Source organism: Helianthus annuus, chromosome 2 (assembly GCF_002127325.2).
Source record: "Helianthus annuus cultivar XRQ/B chromosome 2, HanXRQr2.0-SUNRISE, whole genome shotgun sequence".
Taxonomy (NCBI): domain Eukaryota; kingdom Viridiplantae; phylum Streptophyta; class Magnoliopsida; order Asterales; family Asteraceae; genus Helianthus; species Helianthus annuus.
The window spans coordinates 130,289,692-130,304,856 of NC_035434.2; the positions used below are offsets into that span (position 1 = coordinate 130,289,692).

The 15,165-nt window shown below is 43.3% G+C and overlaps 1 pseudogene; it reads right to left on the reverse strand.

Moving 5' to 3' along the window:
- Positions 1–4,012: 4,012 nt before the first annotated feature.
- On the reverse strand, positions 4,013–4,113 carry LOC118489934 (annotated as a pseudogene).
- Positions 4,114–15,165: the final 11,052 nt, after the last annotated feature.

The window sequence follows — 15,165 nt, forward strand, 5'->3', positions numbered from 1 at the left end:
ATCAAAGTTTCATTGTTAAATGTTATTCACTATTAGATTATATGAGAATCATGTTGTATAACGTTGTCAATGACTAATGGTTAAGTTGTATGTGATGTTCACAGGTATTGTACGTATCTCTACCACTACTATCGAAGATAAGCATGCATTGATCGAGCCGCAAATCAAAGATTGTACGGGAAGAACGACCACATAGTCTGATTTATGTATTGTCTTGAAGCGTTACTTTAATGTGGTTATTGTTAATCCATTTTTTTTGTAAATGTTTATCATTTGTATTTGAGCTTTTAATATGTAATGGGTCTAAATAAGAAAGAAAATTATAGGGCTCATATTTTCCGCTGCGTCATGTTTAAGTCCTTACAGGGAATTGTTCATTATACGAACGGGTCATGCCCGAATTTTGTAAATAATAATAATTATTTGGAATAAGAAACATGGGCGTTACATATATCTTTAGTCAGAAAGCAGTTGACGATTTTATTGCAGCCAAAAAGTTGAAAGATGAGACCAATAGATCCACTTTTGTTGAATATGACAAAAGAATTTGTTATCGCTGCAATGAAATCGGTCACATGGCCAAACAGTGTGTTAAAAGGATTGAAAAATCAGTTTTCCAGAAACCCAAACCTAAAACTTCAAATGATGTTAAAGGAAAAACACCGATGGTTTCCCCGGTGCGTATTCTGAAACGCGGTGAATCTTTGAAGTCCGAGGACAAGCCAAAATCAACCTTTAAGATTGGTGAATCTTCAAAATCTCCAAATACTTCAAAGGTTTATTCTAAAACGAAGATTTTTCAAAATCAATCATGGGTGGAGAAACCTAAACAATTGTTTGAAGAAAAGAAAATGGAAAAGGTTTTAAAATCTGAGTCGACAGTCGTTGTAGCTAACAATGAAAATCTTGAGTTTGAATTGGACAAATTGATTGAAGAATTCCCACCAATCAAGGAGGAGATCTAAAATCAAAGTCAAAACCTGTTGTTCCAAATGTTGTTTTCAACATTCCAAAAGTTGACGTGGCTCATGATATTATGTTTGGTACTGTTCCAAATACTGAAAAATCTTGGGCATCATTTTATAAGTGAATGTCTTTGATATGTGAAGGGGCTTCCGAGGTCGATCATCTCCAAGTGGATCATGGATAGCAGTGCCTCGAGGCACATGACTGGGATGTTAGCACTACTCTATGATGTCAAACCAGTTAATGGAGGATATGTTGGCTTTGCTCGAACACAGGGAGGAAGAATCGTTGGTGAAGGAATTCTTACCAATGGAGTTGTAACTTTTGATAAAGTGAACTACATCGCTGAACTAGAAAACAATATGTTGAGCATATCGCAGATTTGTGACAAGTCGTTCACAGTTCATTTTAAAAAACTGAGTGTTTGATCATTATACCAGGTTTTAAAATTCCAGAAGATATGGTGTTGATGCATGATGTGTGTAAAATGCAACATATAAATTTCATCAAATGAGGCATAAAACTAACCCTTTTTGAGTACTAATGTTGGAAAAAGAGTGTTTTTGTCTTCCTTTTGTATTTTCAGGATGAAATGAGCTCAAATTCACAAAAGAAGCAAAAAGACAGCTAATTCTAACATAAATACAAGAAAAGGAACAAAATTAGATTGCCCGAACCCTCAACGGCATCCACCCAAGCAAAGAAGAGAAAACAGAAGACTGAACACGCCCCGTGCTCAGCCAGCACGGGGCCGTGCCCAAGAAGCAGCAGAAAAGACAAACCTGTAGAAGCTTCTATTGCCCACCACGGGGCCGTGTCCAGTGAGCACTGGGGCGTGGCGAAAGTACAGCAGGTGCATTAATTGTAATTGCGAATTACAATTAATGAAGAGAGAGAGTGTCAGACGGGCACGGGGCCGTGCCCAGCCTTCTGTTCAGCCTATAAATAGGAGTGCTTGGTTTCATTCCAACTCATCCCTTGGCACACCACCTCTCTCACACTTCATCCACCACCCACCACCACCATAACACCATCATCCACCACCATCATCCATTGTCCATCGTAGAGTGTGTGAGTCGTCTCGGGATCCAAGATTGATAGTAAGAGTTCTTGACAATCAAGGCCGTGTTTGCCTAAGTCTCTTACATCACTTGGTGAAGACAAGTGTTTAGTATAATACTTTTTATTTTTAATCTTTTGCACTTTTTATTTGGTTTTGTATTAATGACTTTAATAACTAGTTGCTTATGTTGAAGGTGATCTTTCCTTATCGTTTGTCCGTGGTGTCTTGGCATTATTTTACTGTCTATATAAAATAAAGGATTTTCACCATTCATATCTCCACGGTCTATATGGAGGTATGTTGGCTACCTGGTCGGGGGTTAAGGGAACGGTTTGGTAAGGGTCTTGCCCTTGTTCAGCGTTTAGAGGTCCCGCAAGGGACCTGGGTCAAATTTAGTAGGATCTCCTTCAATGCCCATAGGTATTGGATGGCGGGGATCCAAACTCTTTGACCCCCTCATAAGTTAACTACTATTAATACTATAACCCGGCTATTTAGGACTATATCCCTGTTGACTCAGACTACTTAGCTGAGGGTAACGTCACCGCCAAAAGCGGGGCCTACCACAATTTGCATTAATAACTTAATTCATTATCTTCGAATAATCCAACCCTTTAGGATTGTATCCTTGCTGACTCAAACTACTGGGTTGAGGGTAACGTCGCCTTCAAAAGAGGGCCCTACTACAATAACTAAGATAATCTCTTAAACAAGTGCAAAAGTGCGAAAATAATCAAAGGTTATACTAATACACGAGTCGGATCTAAGTGATTCATCTTGTCTATCTGTTTTATTTTTATTTTTATTTTTCAGCATTTAGTTAGTTTTTATTTTTCTAGTTTAAAAACCTTTTCTAACTTTTTGATTTGATTAGACGTTGAGGATAAACCAGTAGTAAAAGCTCTTGTGTCCTTGGACGACCTCGATATCTTACCAACACTATACTACGTCCACGATGGGTGCACTTGCCCATATGTGTGTTTAGTGTTAGTGAATATCGTGTTTTATAAATTTAAAACTTGGCTAAAAGTGTAAAAAGGGCTTAAAATATACATCAAAAATATATTGCACTACACACGCATCAAGTTTTTGGCGCCGCTGCCGGGGACACAAGGATTTTAAGAAAGTTAGGAATCAACGGCCTAGTCATATTTTTATTTTTCTTTTTAATTTTTTAGGATTTTCATAGTTTTTCAGCGTCTGCAGAGCTCAGCATGGGCCGTGCCTGGTCGAACACGGGCCGTGCCCAGCATCGTTACTGGCAGTTTTTAGTTTTCCAAGTTACAGAAGGCTGACCATGGGGCCGTGTCGGTGCAACACGGGGTCGTTTCCAACTTCCAGTAACTGGGATCTGGAAAACAATCACTGTAACTCCGACCACGGGCCGTGTTCGCTGAGCACGGGGCCGTGGTGAACCTTCTGACCATCATTCTTTTCTGTTTTTAATGCAGGACTCGGAACCAGACGCCAATCCTACATAGTGTATGAGCTCCAGTTCTAATAAGGACATAAAAGAACCTCTAGAAGAACCCGAACGCTTTCTCAGAAAAAGATTAAAAGCTAAAAACCAAGAGAAAGTTTCGGGTGATCCACCTCCAATGGCGGACCAACGTACCCTCATGGATTATCTACGACCCACCGTAGCTAACCTAGGCGCCGCTATCAATGCACCGAATGTTGAAGCTAATAACTTCGAACTTCGGCCGCATTTGATACAAATGCTCCAAAACTCCGCAACCTTCCATGGGCTTGCGGACGAGGATCCCCATCTACATATTACTAATTTCTTAGAAATATGTGATACCTTTCGGATCAATGGAGCATCAAATGACGCCATCCGCCTCCGAATGTTTCCTTTCTCATTAAAAGACCGAGCAAAAGCTTGGCTCAACGCCCTCCCAGCTGGATCGGTAAACACCTGGGATGAACTAGCCCAAAAATTTCTATATAAGTATTTCCCTCCCGCTAAAACGGCTAAATTAATGACTCAAAATTAATACATATTCACAAGAGGACGGGGAATCCTTATATGAAACTTGGGAAAGGTTCAAGGAGCTATTACGCAAATGTCCAGATCATGGCCTTGCGATATGGCAACAAGTATCCACTTTCTATAATGGACTGTTGCCACACACAAGGCAGACACTTGATTCTAGCTCCGGGGGACTTTTAGGTAATCGCCGCCCACATGAAATATATAACCAAATTGAGGAAATTGCTCAAACTAATTTTCAATGGCACACTCCCCGAGGCAATAAATCTATTGCCCCGGGCGCCCATAAGGTTGATGAAAGCACTTCTTTACAAGCCCAAATCGAGGCCCTTTCTTCAAAAATAAAAAAATTAGAAATGACAAAAACAGTCTCGGTTATGGCTTGTGAAGGGTGTGGTGGGCCACATGAAAATTGGAGTTGTATGAAAGAAGCGGACGATCAACAAGAATCAGTAAGCTACATTGACAATAGACCTAGGCCGTCGGGTCCTCCAACGGGCACTTACAACCAAGGATGGCGAAACCACCCAAACCTTGGTTGGAGAGAACCCGGCAATAGTAGTAACCAACAAACCCAATGAACAGACTTTCAACAACCAAGAAATGAGTCGCAAAATTTCACTCAACAACAAAGTGGACGAGAAAGGCTTGAAGATACTCTATCTCGCCTCATCTCCGACACTGAAAAGAAAAACTCGGAAAGATTTCTACAATTGGAATCAAATTTTAGAAATCAACAAGCTAGTATTCAAAACATAGAAAAACAATTAAATCAAATAGCTCAAAATTTTGCCGAGAGACCACAAGGTGCATTACCTAGCAATACCGAAACAAACCCAAAAGCGCAAGTTCATCTCATCACGCTACGAAACCGCACCGTGGGGCCTGCAGAAGCGCCACCGCCGACAGAAGAAACGGTACCCCCACCTCTGCAGGAGAAGAACTCCCCTCCGTCACCAGAGCCTACCAAGGCTCCTCGAGTCCCGTACCCCGGTAGGTTAATTCGTCAAAAGACCAATGAGCAATTCGCAAAGTTCGAAAGTCTATTAAAACAATTGCATGTCAATATTCCTTTTATTGATGTCCTAACCCAAATGCCCAAATACTCTAAGTTCATGAGGGACTTCCTCACTCATAAAAAGAAAATTGAAACTTTGCAATTAGTTAACTTAGGCGAAGAATGCTCTGCCCTCGTACTCAATAAACTTCCCCAAAAGAAAATCGATCCCGGAAGCTTCACGATTCCCTGCTCAATCGGGGAGTCCCCCGTTCGTAATGCACTAGCCGACCTTGGGGCTAGCATTAACCTCATGCCCTCATCAATGTTTAAAAGACTCGGCCTAGGAACAACGAGTCCTACAAAAATGAGCATACAACTTGCTGATCGATCCGTCAAATTCCCGCAAGGTGTCACTGAAAATGTCTTGGTAAAGGTAAGCAAATTCGTCTACCCAGCCGACTTTGTCATACTCGATATGGAGGAAGACATCGAGGTCCCCCTCATACTAGGGAGACCATTTCTTGCCACCGCACAAGCAGTGGTAGATATGAATGACGGAACACTCACCTTAAGGTATGGGGATGATGAAGTAAAATTCGGAGTTGGGAAGAGAATAGAGGACGACGACCCGGTCAACTACATGAAGGTTATTGATTCGAGTTTGGATGCTACTCTCCGACGGTGTAACATGGGACGCCAAGCATCCCACTCAGAAAATATATAACCTCACATTGGGTCTAGCCGAGGACCCTTATAAACGTGGCGCACCACGGAGGCATTCCGCGGAACTATCCTTAGTTTAGTTTAATCTTTTAGTTTTAATTTGTAGGAATAAAACAAACACGTGGTGGTAAAGGATGAAAAAGGGAACGAGAAAAATGGCCCCATGCACAAGAACGAGGCAACCCGACACAAATCTCCATTACAGAAGGCTCAACACGGGTCGTGCTCAACCAACACGGCCCCGTGCTGAACCACTTGCAGAAAAAATGCCCAGTTCAGGTAACTGGACACGGGCCGTATTCACCAGACACGCCCCCGTGTCCAGACTTCTGTCTCATTTCTTTAATTTCTGTTACTGGCACCTGAACACGGGGCCGTGTCCGGTTCCCACGGGGCCGTGTCCAGACTGCCAGTAACATAATTCTTTGCTTTTTAACACCACATTACACATCCAATCAACCTAAAAATTTATTTTTGTGACACATAAAGGACAATGTGTAATTCAAGTGTGGGGGGAGGGGAAGCTAAAACCTTGAAATTTTGCAAGTCCTAACAACAAGCCTTACACAAAACTTTATTGGAACCGCTAAACACCCCAAATTTTTTCAAAAAAAAATTTCATATTTTCTTTTACTTGTCTAAAGTTTAAGTTAGGAATCCTAAGATTAATAAGGTTATAATTTTACAAATTTTACAACCGAGAGCGTCGTGATAACAAGAACCAACATAAGAAGATTATGAAATGGCATAACAAGTCTAGTTAAAATATGATTATATATACTTGATCACATTAAAAACCCATTCCCACAAAAGTGAGTTTTGAGCCTTTATTGAGCATACAAATTTACATCCTTAGACTAAATGCTCATTTTTCGTTTCTTGTGTGAATAGCCGCTTGGTTCTTACAACTCTAGAACTTGCCACGACGATTCATTCCCGGTCCTTACCAACTTAAACCCAAGTAAGTAAATGATGGAGGCATTAGGACTAACCATTTTTCTTTCCACACCATTATTTTTTTAATTTGTTTTACCACCTACCCAAAATCCCCCTAGTTAACCCCTTTGAGCCTAAACCTTTCATTTCTTTACCCTTTTCACCCACCAAAAAAAAAACCCTTTTTATTTTCACCCTTTATTTTAGTAACAAGCTCGGTTTTTCTTAAGCTCGTTTTTTTTCATGTGACCTTAAAAAAAAAAAACAAACAAACAAACAAAGCTATGCAAACAAAATCTTGTTTGGAGAAATACTTCAAAGAAAAAAAGTCACTAAAAACAAAGTGTTTTACGAAAACCGACGCTTTTTACGCTTTTCGCCCTTTTACTAACCACTAACCCAACCACCCACCTTTAGCCCAAGCCTAACCCTTCACCCAAAAAGTCCTCTTGATATTTACAAAAGTATATAGATAAAAAGGAGGAGGATTGATTGCTTGGCAAGCTTATGGTAGGCGTAAGTTCCATGCCGCTCTCGAGTGATTCACTAAAAAAAATACACCTTCGGCCGAGTGTTGAGTGATTTCTCCCGTGAGGTATGTGAACTTGTATATAAATGAAATTTTAAAAAGGCATGTTATGCCCAAATAAGTAATTTATCTTATGAAACGTTCTAAATAAATCATAACGAATAGGATTGTAAATAAACAAAAATAAAACCCAAAAAGATCTTGGATTCCCGACACTCTATGACAAGCCAAAAACCTTCTCTTCTACCCATTCCATTTGGGAGTGTAAGCCACATTTAAAGAGTTTTGCTTGAGGATAAGCAAAAGTTCAAGTGTGGGGGTATTTGATGTGTGTAAAATGCAACATATAAATTTTATCAAATGAGGTATAAAACTAACCCTTTTTAAGTACTAATGTTGGAAAAAGTGTGTTTTTGTCTTCCTTTTGTATTTTCAGGATGAAATGAGCTCAAATTCACAAAAGAAGCACAAAGACAGCTAATTCTAACATAAATACAAGAAAAGGAACAAAAGTAGATTGCCCGAACCCTCAACGACATCCTCCCAAGCAAAGAAGAGAAAACAGAAGACTAAACACGCCCCGTGCTCAGCCAGCACGGGGCCGTGCCCAAGAAGCAGCAGAAAAGACAAACCTGTAGAAGCTTCTATTGCCCACCACGGGGCCGTGTCCAGTGAGCACGGGGGCGTGGCGAAAGTACAGCAGGCGCATTAATTGTAATTGCGAATTACAATTATTGAAGAGAGAGAGTGTCAGACGGGCACGGGGGCGTGTCCAGCGGACACGGGGCCGTGCCCAGCCTTCTGTTCAGCCTATAAATAGGAGTGCTTGGTTTCATTCCAACTCATCCCTTGGCACACCACCTCTCTCACACTTCATCCACCACCCACCACCACCATAACACCATCATCCACCACCATCATCCATTGTCCATCGTAGAGTGTGTGAGTCGTCTCGGGATCCAAGATTGATAGTAAGAGTTCTTGACAATCAAGGCCATGTTTGCCTAAGTCTCTTACATCACTTGGTGAAGACAAGTGTTTAGTATAATACTTTTTATTTTTAATATTTTGCACTTTTTATTTGGTTTTGTATTAATGACTTTAATAACTAGTTGCTTATGTTGAAGATGATCTTTCCTTATCGTTTGTCCGTGGTGTCTTGGCATTATTTTACTGTCTATATAAAATAAAGGATTTTCACCATTCATATCTCCACGGTCTATATGGAGGTATGTTGGCTACCTGGTCGGGGGTTAAGGGAACGGTTTGGTAAGGGTCTTGCCCTTGTTCAGCATTTAGAGGTCCTGCAAGGGACCTGGGTCAAATTTAGTAGGATCTCCTTCAATACCCATAGGTATTGGATGGCGGGGATCCAAACTCTTTGACCCCCTCATAAGTTAACTACTATTAATACTATAACCCGGCTATTTAGGACTGTATCCCTGCTGACTCAGACTACTTAGCCGAGGGTAACGTCACCGCCAAAAGCGGGGCCTACCACAATTTGTATTAATAACTTAATTCATTATCTTCCAATAATGCAACCCTTTAGGATTGTATCCTTGCTGACTCAAACTACTGGGTTGAGGGTAACGTCGCCAACCAATCTATGCTTCATTGTTTCTTGCAAAATGATGTTGTTAAACATAAGATTTCGGCTACAAAATGTATGTTTTCTTGTTCTCGCAAATGATCTTGTTAAAAATATGTGATTTTGGTTCATAAATGTATGGTTATGTTTGACATGAAAACCCTAGAATTGATGAACTTATGATGAACTTGTTGAATATGGTTTAAAGATTTCAAAAAGGGCAAGGTTTGATCCATTTTTTACTAATAGACTGATTAGGAAAAGTTGTTAGTTGAACCTTATTGGCTATTACTCGATTTGGGCCTGATTACATGGTACAACTTGGACTGATGTATCTGCATATGCACGTGAACAAGAAAGGGACAGCATTACGAGTCACAACCACACTGTTGCGACTCGCAACCACAGCATGATAACTCGAGACCACACGGTTGCGACTCGCAACCATAGCATGACAACTCGAAACCGCAACGGTTGCGACTCGAGACTACGACGGTTGCGACTCGTAACCATAGCGTGACAACTCGAGACTACGACGGTTGCGACTCGCAACCACAGCGTGACAAGCCGAGACCTCCTGGTTGCGACTCGAGATCACCTGATTGCGACTGGGCTGTCCATTTTGGTTATTGGGCCATTATGTGTAATATGGGCTACCTGTTAACTGGACTACGTGCTACTGTTTGCTTGTGCAAGTGTTAGGGCCGGCCCAATAACCCACTGTCTAATTTTATGCATGATACGTGCTAGTTATTTGTAAGTATTACGTGATTGCTTGTACAATAAACCTGACCTATACCGGTAACCATGTTAGGACGTGGTGACCAACGTGTTTGACAAGTAACCTAATCTGCCGAGCAACCCAAGGTGAGTTCACACACTAAAAGCATGCGTCCCGCGGAGGGACACGGACCAACTACCAAACTTTGGGAAAACACTTTTGACCCATTACTCCGGGGGAAAACAGAATGGGTAATTACTATCCCCGGGGGGAGATACGTTTGGACATTATTTATAAATCACAACTAGCCATGCTAAACGAAACTCTATCACTTTAAGTCCCTGCTTATAGTAACGATTAATCGCCGGGGGCGAACGGGTTATTAGTTGATAGCGCTATTAGGTTTGATAACCTCACACCGTGACCGGGGGAGATCGGGCGTGAACTAGTAGACCTTGCAACATGGTCAATGACGATAGACATTGACTCGGGGCACGATATTATTCCGTCAACAGTTTCGGTATCTACAGTTTAGTGAGCTTACAGATGGGGTAGCTCCCCACAACGTGATTATAAATGCTTTATCTAAACAACTTAAGTTTTTGGGGAAACTAAAACTGGACAACTAGTGAACTCACTCAGCATTATTGTTGACCCCTTTACTGCATGCTTTGCAGGTAACCCGTGACTGAGGAGCTGCTGCTTGGGGATTGTGTAGGGTTCGTCAAACCCGCGTGATGGGTTTAACTATTTTGAACTAAGGACTATCTTTAAAACTATTTGGTTTATGCTTCCGCTGTTTTGTTAAACTAATCACCAAACTTAAATTGCAATGTTGCTAACTACTTTGGATATTAAATATTTCTAATATTAAATCAATGCTCAGTATGATTAGTGGCTGGATCCTGGTCAGTCACGCCCCCAAGCGGTGGTGTTCCGCATGTGGATTTTGGGGGTGTGACAGATTGGTATCAGAGCCATTGGTTATAGTGAACTTGGTTTTAAAAAGGGGAAAATCTTTTGGGAAAAACCAGACTATAACCTGTGACTCGCGACGACACTACACTCCAAGTGCAAGGCTCGACACATTTGACCTCATAGCTCGGACCAGTGTTTACTTGTTTGCTTAACCTTGTGTTTCCTGTTCTGCTATACGTACTAGTGTGCCTAATTAGATAGATACACCTCTCTCTGCTATCTCATTCTTGCTACGTTACAACATCACACTCATACTGTGTTTTCTGGTTATGAAGACAATGAGTGGACGTGGAAGAGGAAACATCAACATGACTCAGGCTCAATTCACTAACCTGCTTAACACGGTGGCTGCAGCTTTCGCAGCTCACCCTGGAGGTAAACTCGATATCCTAGGATGTTTAGGTCCTACCGACACATCGCCTTTTATCCCTAAATCTGTACGCTTCGCTTCTCACGAACAGGTCAGCATGCACCTGCGCAACCACCCGTGTGTACTTTCAAAACTTTCATGGATTGCAAGCCTCTCCCTTTCAACGGCACTGAGGGTGCCATAGGTCTTCTGCACTGGATTGAGAAAGTTGAAGCTGTCTTTGCTATCTGTGAGTGCCCCCCTGCGAATTGGGTGAAGTTTGCTACTGCTACGCTTGAAGGAAACGCGCTTTCCTGGTGGAAGGCACAAATCCAGATGTTTGGATTGGAAACTGCTAATGCTACTGCGTGGGAGGATTTCAAGGACATGATTAAGGAGGAGTACTGTCACCGGGATGACATCCACAAACTTGAGAACGAGTACTATGCGCTTAAGATGGTTGGGTCAGAGATTAAAACCTACACCAAGCTGTCCAATGACTATGCTGCTCTTTGCCCAAACATGTCTCGACCCATGTACCGAAGAATCGAGTTGTACGTTAAGGGTTTGGCCCCAGAAATTCGAAGCCATGTAACTTCAGCCAACCTCACTACCATTCAGCCGATCGTTCGACTTGCTCACAAACTTACTGATCAGGCCGTAGAAGAGGGCAGGTTGCCCAAAAGGATCAGTGCTACTGTCGGAACTTCTAGTGACAACAAGCGTAAGTGGGAAGGAAATCAAAGCAAGGATGCTAATCCCACTCAGGCCCCAGCACAGCAAAGGAAAACGGAAAACAACAAAGGCACTCAGCAACAGGGTGGCTATCGTGGTAACCACCCCAAGTGCAACAAGTGCAATCGACATCACAGCGGGCCGTGTGGGAAAGGTCAGTGTCAGCGATGTAACAAGATGGGGCACGAGGCCAAGGACTGTAGGAGTCCACGTCCCGTGGGGCAGAACCAGCAGCAACAACATCACGGGAACGCTAAGGGTTGTTTCCAGTGTGGAGCTGAGGGGCACTATAAGAAGAATTGCCCTGAACTGAACCAGAACCGCAACAACAATCAGGGAGCTGGAAACAACGATCAGAACAACAATGCTGGGAATGGTGCTAGAGGAAGGGCTTTTGTGATTGGAGCTGGAGAAGCAAGGAATGACCCCAATGTCGTGGCGGGTAAGTTCCTACTCGATGATCGTTATGTTTCTGTATTATTTGATTCTGGAGCCGATGCTAGTTATGTGTCCCTACGTATTAGTAAGAAGCTTAAGCGTCCGCTTTCGTTACTAAGTTCTCCTCATATCGTCGAGTTAGCTAATGGTAGAAACATCGAGGCCTCACATGTTATCAAAGGCTGCAAACTAGAATTGTCTGGTCAAACGTTTAGCATCGATCTTTTCCCTGTTACTCTTGGAAGCTTCGACGTCGTTATCGGTATGGATTGGTTATCCAAGCATCGCGCTGAGATCCTCTGTCAAGAGAAAGCAGTTCGTATTCCCCGCCGTTCTGGCAAACCTCTTATTGTACAAGGTGGCAAAGGTGGAGAGATCTCCGGCGTTATCTCGTTCTTGAAAGCCCAGAAGTGTTTACGAAAAGGGCACACCGCTATCTTAGCACTTGTCACCAACACGCAGGAAAAGGAAAAGAGGATTGAAGATTTTCCAGTAGTGCGTGACTACCCCGAGGTATTTCCTGAGGAATTACCTGGACTCCCTCCCCACCGTCAGGTCGAATTCCAAATCGCGCTAGCTCCCGGAGCAGCGCCAATAGCTCGTGCACCTTATCGACTAGCCCCGCAGAATTGAAGGAACTCTCTACTCAACTACAGGAACTATTGGAAAAAGGGTTTATCCGCCCTAGTTCATCACCCTGGGGAGCGCCGGTACTCTTTGTTAAGAAGAAGGATGACACGTTCCGAATGTGCATTGACTATCGTGAGCTGAACAAAGTTACCATCAAGAATCGTTACCCTCTCCCGCGAATCGACGACCTATTTGATCAGTTGCAAGGATCGAGCTACTATTCTAAGATTGACCTGCGATCGGGCTATCATCAGCTAAGGGTCCGTAGTGAAGACATCTCCAAAACTGCATTCAGAACTCGTTATGGTCATTATGAATTCCTTGTTATGCCCTTTGGAATGACCAACGCGCCCGCAGTATTCATGGATCTCATGAACCGAGTGTGCAAACCTTACCTCGACAAATTTGTGATCGTGTTTATAGACGACATCCTGATCTACTCAAAAAGTCAAGAAGAGCATGAACAGCACCTACGCCTTATCCTCGAACTCCTTCGCAATGAGCAACTGTATGCCAAGTTCTCGAAATGCGACTTCTGGCTTCGGGAAGTCCATTTCCTTGGGCACGTGGTTAACAAGGATGGAATTCACGTCGACCCAGCTAAGATCGACTCAATAAAGAATTGGCCTACCCCTAAGACTCCGACCGAAGTCCGCCAATTCTTAGGACTAGCGGGATACTATCGAAGATTTATCATGGGATTCTCAAAGGTCGCTCAGCCTCTCACAGCTCTCACTCAGAAGGGTATGGTTTATAAATGGGGTGAAGCTCAGGAAACCGCATTTCAGAAACTAAAGGATAATCTCTGTAGTGCTCCTATTCTCTCGTTGCCGGAAGGCACTGACGACTTCGTGGTTTACTGCGATGCATCCATCCACGGGCTCGGTTGTGTGTTAATGCAACGCGACAAAGTTATTGCTTACGCCTCTCGACAACTTAAGACGCACGAAAGGAACTACACTACGCACGACTTGGAACTAGGAGCAGTGATCTTTGCGCTTAAGATATGGAGACATTACCTGTACGGTACCAAGTGCACCATTTACACCGATCACAGGAGTCTCGAGCATATCTTCCAGCAAAAGGAATTAAACATGCGACAACGTCGATGGGTCGAACTCTTGAATGATTATGAATGCGCCATCAAGTACCATCCGGGCAAGGCCAATGTCGTGGCAGACGCCCTCAGCCGAAAAGACACTACGCCCAAGCGCGTGCGAGCGTTACAACTTACCATCCAGTCTAATCTCCCTACCTAGATTCGAAATGCTCAGACTGAAGCTCTGAAACCGGAAAACATCAGGGCTGAGTCCCTGCGAGGATCGAGACAACAACTAGAGCAAAAAGAAGACGGCGCCTACTATGTGGCAGGGCGCATTTGGGTCCCACTTTACGGAGATCTACGAGAGCTTGTGATGGACGAAGCCCATAAGTCCCGTTATTCAGTACATCCTGGTTCAGATAAGATGTACCACGACTTAAGGACCACTTACTGGTGGCCTGGCATGAAAGCCCACATAGCAGCTTACGTTAGCAAATGTTTGACCTGCGCAAGAGTCAAGACTGAGTATCAGAAACCAGCAGGCCTACTCCAGCAACCCGAAATCCCGAAGTGGAAATGGGAGCAAATTTCCATGGATTTCGTTACAGGGCTACCGAGATCCCAACGCGGGAATGATACTATTTGGGTGATAGTAGATCGATTGACTAAGTCTGCACACTTTCTGGCCATTAAGGAAACGGACAAGTTTTCTACCTTGGCAGAAATCTATTTAAAGGAAGTAGTTTCGAGGCACGGGGTGCCAACTTCTATTATTTCCGACCGAGACGCTCGTTTTACTTCCGAGTTGTGGCAAGCTATGCACAAATCCTTTGGCTCACATTTGGACATGAGCACCGCTTACCACCCACAAACGGATGGGCAGTCTGAACGCACCATCCAAACCCTGGAAGACATGATTAGAGCATGTGTGATCGATTTTGGCAAGAACTGGGAGAAGCATTTACCGCTGGTAGAATTCTCCTACAACAACAGCTACCACACTAGTATTCAGGCGGCACCTTTTGAGGCATTATACGGTCGTAAATGCCGATCACCTCTTTGCTGGGCGGAAGTCGGTGACAGTCAACTCACAGGCCCAGAACTGGTGGTAGACACAACGGAAAAGATTGCCCAGATCAGGCAACGCATGGCGGCAGCTCGTGACCGTCAGAAAAGCTACGCTGATAAGCGTAGGAAACCGCTAGAATTCCAGGCCGGGGACCGGGTTCTACTTAAAGTCTCACCCTGGAAGGGTGTGGTTCGTTTCGGTAAACGGGGCAAGCTGAATCCGCGATATGTTGGACCGTTCGAAATTACCGAGAAAATCGGTAAGGTTGCTTATAGATTGAACCTGCCTGCAGAGCTGAGTGCAGTGCACAATGTCTTTCACGTGTCTAATCTGAAGAAGTGTCTGTCAGATGAAACACTCATAATTCCTTTCAAGGAACTCACTATTGATGAACAGCTACAC